We start from the raw sequence: 6367 nt of genomic DNA, 5'->3' as shown, positions 1-6367 counted from the left end.
GACACAACCTAGTTCTGTGTCATTGTTTCACGTTTTCCCTTCGACTAGCTAGTTTTTTTGGTTGATCTCTTTTCTTAATTAAGTGAACTCATCGATGCCGGCGATCGGCCATGTCAAACTCTTCAAAGGATCTCTTCTTATCATTCCAGCCATAAATACAAAAGGCCCATTATCTAGCTTCTGAGATGAACGCCCATCATGCTGTTCTTCAAATGAGTTTCAACTTTTAGACCTGAAACAAGCTCAAGAGCCGTATTAAAAGAAGCTAAAACACTGAGAAGCATGGCTCACCAGAACATTATTGTGATGTCTTTTCCTATCCACTTAAAAAAAACATATCATTGACTTTTTATAGGGTCGGTTTGTCATTATAAAGTTAACCAGAAATAAATATATTTTTTCTCATGTTAATATATATATATATATATATATATATATATATATATATATATATATAGTTTTAAACTTTTAATTGACTTTGATATTTGACTTACACTGTCCCATCAAAGTTTGGAACATCATGTCCATGACACGTAAGACCCCGTTGGGCCTTTTGTTGCTGTACCAGATGGTGTTTTCCACGTTATAGTTTTAGTCAAATATCAAGCATCGATCCTTGATGGTCAGAGGAGTGGCTTGTCTCTATTGTTACAACATCACCGTGCATACAGTTTAAAGAATCAAAATACATGTATCACAAGCAATCACCAAGTATTTGGTTGATTAGCAAGATTGAGATTCTCTGTGATCTCTCTTTAAAAAAAAAAAAAAATGGTATTTCATAAACTTTTTTTATTATTATTATTAATGTGGGTATTCGGATCAATTTGTGCGCACCTCAACTAATTCTACAAGTCTAAAAATTAACGAACATGTAAGTCTTCAATTATCTTAAAAGATCTCGAATTCATGATTATTAAAGAATAAATTCAAGACCTGCTAAGCTATCTCTTGTGATTAAGCTTTTATGTATAAACTTAATGGATGGAAGCAGATAAATAATTGCATTTCGTCGTTTCATTAAGAAAATATTCTGCATGTATACAAAGATTGTAATCGTGTGTGTGTATATATATGCCCTATGTTTTGTATGTATAAGAAATCTTATCGCTGACTTGATTGTTTTAGTTTAAGCCTCATAAATATATAAAGATTATTGAACTTGATAATTAAATATATACATAAATTGTAATGTTTTTAGGTTCAAATCTTATATGAAAATCATGATTAATACTTTTTAATAGCTTAAAAATAGTCTCATCCTTGAACTATTTTGGAATAGGACTTACTCTCATGATTTAACCCCAACATTGTGGGTGAATCAAGTAAAAGAAGATTTAAAATCTCTGAGTAGTGTTGCCGCTCATGCAATTGGGTGTTGATTTCCTTTTAATTGCTTTGGGATACAAAAAATGGTTTCAAATCTATATCTCTACAAAAATAGCAACCAATTTTGGAGAACGCTATGTACAATTTACAATTTCTCCCTTTACATTTTCTTGGCTACTAAGTTTCTCATCTCGTCTACGTCCAAAGTTCTCTATATGATGCCTGTTCAGAACCTTCTTTGCCGTTGCTCTAAAAGGACACGTTGAGCTCACAAACCGGTTAATCAATTGTAAATTAGTGCTCAGTTCATGACACATGGCAACATCCCTTATACTGAGGACGGTGATTCCTTGCTGCTCAGTCTTAGCTCCCGCCCCACCTCGGCATATACCCCTGTGTGACCTCCACGCGCTGCCGCAGCCAGCATGGAAGTCCTGCCATGTAGACTGCCCGGTTCCTTGCTATGTCATCGTTGTCAATCACAAATCCAGGCCCTTTTGTGATTATAGGGTTTAATCACAATAGAAGAGGTTTAGTCACATACATATAAGATATAAGAGTTTTGGGTTTAATTATAAAATTATAATTATATAATTTAGAATTCGTCGTCTAATACTATAAACACTTGAAAAACTAATAATCTGTGAGAATTTAGATAAGAGCATTAGTTGTACAAGAAGAAAATACATCACCTCCAGCACACCTCATCTAAGTAAGTTGCATTGTTGATTGTTTATTTTTCTAGGTCATGTTTCTATATGTTAGTTTCATCTAAGGTTCAAGGTAGATTTTTCTTCGTGAAAAAATCTCTATCTTATTGGGTTAAATCCTAACCGTTCCAAGGCCAAGAATATTTAGCATCGCATTTATTTTCTATTTTGTATCTTTAATACCTGAATGTATATCTTACAATATAATTGTATACCCACATATATTAAAGTCTACAGCTAAATCCTAACATTGTTTATTAATTAAACAAAATAATTGTTGATTTTTGGTATTTTGGCCAAGCTGTAACAGATAATCATAAACTGGTTACGATATTCATTTTTCATTTTTAAAACATGATATAAATGCATTCTGCTTTTTCAGAAAGTATGCATGAAATTTTTTTAGAATTTGACCATATGCACGAAAACAAAAAAAAAATGTGTTTTTAAAATGAGGGATTTTTTTTAAGTTTTTTGGATTTTTTGAAATTTCAAAGAAAAACTAGATATTTTTAATATCAGATTTGTATTTTACAGTGTAGGTCTACGGCCTGATATTAGATAAGATTGTTGTAAAAACAAGCGACGGGCCCACAAATAATTTCAATATTATCCTTGAAATGTTTTAGAAGTTATTTGGCTTTTTATTAGGTTTGTTTGGCTAAATATTAAAATAAAAATAAATTAAAAACTAAAGTAAAGGTATTAGGGTGTGTTAGGCAAACTCACCCTTAGTCTAAGGGGCTAGGCTGGTTTGGCCTGAGACTTAAGCCTAGTCTGGTTGGGTTGGGCCAACTGAAGACCCAACAATTTCTTTTCTTTTTAAAAATAAAAAAAGATGGGCTGGGCTAAGGGTCTAGCCCAGCTTACATGATCACTAGCCCAACCCAGTAACCATGTAAATTTCATAACATGTAGAACATGAATTAATATTCATGTTCTGTATATTGTACTTTCAAAGCATGCTAGTTATGATTGAAAGAAGGAGAAAAGAGGGTACCTAGGTCGGAAGTGTTGATTGGTTGTTGTTGCTGGGAGGTTCGGCATGAGGGTGGTGGTGGTGGAAGAGCTGGCGATTAGAGAGATAACTAGTGCTCCTATTATTGGTCTAGAGAAGCAGCTCCTCTACTGCTGTTGCTGGTCGCGGATGAAATAGAGGAGAGGAGTTGGTGAAGGAGATGCACAGTTGTTAGTGTAGGAAGCTAGTGTTAGTAAAGGTAAAAACAGCAGGGAGATGGTTTGATGGTGAAGAAGAGAAGTGGGGAGGTTAAGTTGAGAGGGACAAAAAAAACGATGTAAAGGATGGTTTTTTTACTCTCTTTCAATTCTGATTTCTTTTTTTATTTTTGCATGAAATTCACTCCTATTTATAAGGGATAAAAGAGGGACATCAGGTATTTATTAGGAATAAATCTTGGCTCTCATTTCAAACAAGAAGGATCTCAACCGTTCACCAAAAGTCATCATCACAAGCTGTGAAATTTAGATGCAAATGCTGATCGGGTCAACCTCTTTGGGGCAGCACCGCGGCGACTATAGAGGTGACCAGTCGGCAAGAATCACATTAGGGTGTAGTATGATGTCTTGCCATGAGATTGATGTCTTATTTGTCCTGTTTGGTGGAGAGATAAGGCATTAAATGCCTTTAAAAAGTAGTCACCCGAGCACCCTTTTAGGTACAAAAGGTTTAAGATTATAAACAGTGGCAAGGCGACAAGTCGTCTGACACCTCGTTTTTATTTAGTGTTGGTCAAAATGGCATCGTTTTGTACCAAAACAAACTGTTTTGGTCAAAACGCATCGTTTCATTTAAATGAAACGACATCGTTTTAACACCCTTAGAGTTTTAATTAAAGATTTGACTAAAATTCAATTTTGTCCTTTGTTTTTTTATTTTTTTTAATTACATCCCTAATTGACTTCAAACTTTTAATTTTATGCAATTTTACCCTTAACAAACTCAAATATCAACCCTGAAGTTCAACGCCTTTTCATTTTGAACCTTGATTTTGGATTTATACAAATTAATTCTCAGTTGACCATTTAACTTTCAATTTGCTTCAAATTCACCCCTGTTTTCAACCAAATTAAGTCTTCGAAGTTTAATGTCTTTTTCAAAAAGATCTTTAGTTATGAATTTCTTCAATTTGACCCTTAACTGATCCAAAACTTTAATGTTCTTGCAATTTTATCCCTAATTTCAATCAATTGATTTTGTAAAAATTAAGTTTGGTCCTCTAAAATTTCAATCTTCTCGATTAAGCTCAAATTGAGCTTCCAAACTTAATTTTTTCAACAATTAAATCCCTAATAAAATTAATTTGATCCATTAAAAGTATACTTAGTCTTTGCATCTAATTAAATTTTTAATTTAACCCAAATTAATTCTTAAACATAATTAAATCTTTTATCTTGGCATATGATTAAATCAAATTGGCCTATTAAAAATCTATTTAAATCCCTAGACTTAATTTTTATACAGGTTCGTTTAATAATCATTTAATTTGACTTTAAATCTGTATTGTCTCTTTAGTTTTAGGTACAATAGGATTGAATTGGGCTCCCAATTTTGTTCAAATCTCCAGCTTAATTCCTTTATACACTTCAAACATTTCTCAGCCTGCTTTTACCAAGTTACCAGTCTTTTTGTTATTATTATTATTATTTATTTATTTATATTCTTTTAAAAAAAAAGTAAATTTTGAGGGGGGAACCCAAAAATAGATTATGACAGTCATTAAAAAATAAACCAAGGATAAATATGTCTTTTTCCATATCAATTACACAGTGAAACAACCAAAATACTCTTGAAAGCAAAAACAAAAACTAAACTTGGAGTTAAGAGGCATTTTTGTATTTTTACAATATTTTTTTTGTTATTATAATATCATCCGAGGGGAAATTTGGTATTTGACCACATATAAAAAATAATAAATAATTAAAATGCATAGTGAAATGAAGAAACTAAACTTGCATGATTATTGTTTTTCTTCTAAAAGTTTAATCAAGATTAATTATGGTTAAATGATTAAAAGTATATTTAATATATTTTTTTCATTATATATTATTTGATTTGACATTTGTTTTCAATTAAGATTCTTGCCTTTTTTTTTAATTATTACATGTGAACCTACTAAGCAGATTTTGTTTCTATGTTTATGGTCGCAAATATCCTATAAAAATGAAGTATTTATAGTTATGCAAATATTTTTTTTCAAAATTTTAACTTTTTTATTTAATGAAATTTTCTTCTTATAAAAAAAATATTTTTTTTTTCAAATCATCGAAAATGATATGAATTAGAAAAGAAGGTTTTGACAAAAAGAAATTCATTTTTATTCATCATTTTATTTTTTCTCTCTCCTGTGAATATGTTTTTTTTTTACTATTGTATAATTGATTCAAAATAGATTTTGAAAATTTACACATGACAACACTAAATCAATATGTTATTTATTTCTTTTCTAATACATTTGTGTTAAAATTATAAAAAAATATATTTTTTATTAAAAATTGTTTTTATGGTTTTGATAAGTTATTAAAAAAAATATTCTAGTAAAAAACATTAAAAAAAAAGATTGCATTAATAGGATGATAAGGTCTTAATTAAAGATATACATTTTTATTCTTGTTTTAAATCGTTCATCTTTTATATAAATTTATTCTATTTGCTTTCAATTTTTATTGAATAAACAACATAGCTTGGAATGATATATTTTTTTGTTAAAAAAATATATTAAAAAGAAAAGAAGAAATTATACTAAAAAAAGTATTTTGTTTCAATATAATTCAATTTAGTAATCTAAAAAGAAAATCAATTGCCATATAATTAAATTAAAAAAATAAAGAGCTATACATGGTTCAAGATTAGATATCTTAATTTGTATATACCTCTCAACTTTCCAATTTTATTTTTTATTGGCATTAACAACTTTTTTTAACATTTATTAGTGCATCTAATTATCAATTTATTATATTAAACATACACAACTTTTTGTTCATAATTAAAAAATTTATTAATATTAAAAAAGTTAATAATATTAAAAAACATGTTGACAATGCCCACATTATTTTTTTGCGGAGAAAAAAAAAACAAAACCCTTCGATCCAGCCTATGACAAGCCCGGATATCCTAACTAGTAATTACAATAAAAATAGACGTAATACCTTTTTGGGAATATAAAATTGCAATTGAAATAAAATTCTTAAAATGTTATGGGCACTCATTCCAGTACTTGTAGAAATAGCACTAACAAGACCGGTTCTTGATTAAGAGAGATTGGGTAGGAAAGTGGAAGAGACTTTTTTGGAGATCTAAAACAAGGGTA

Source organism: Populus trichocarpa, chromosome 1 (genome assembly GCF_000002775.5).
Source record: "Populus trichocarpa isolate Nisqually-1 chromosome 1, P.trichocarpa_v4.1, whole genome shotgun sequence".
Lineage (NCBI taxonomy): Eukaryota > Viridiplantae > Streptophyta > Magnoliopsida > Malpighiales > Salicaceae > Populus > Populus trichocarpa.
Note: the sequence above shows the minus strand (reverse complement) of the source record.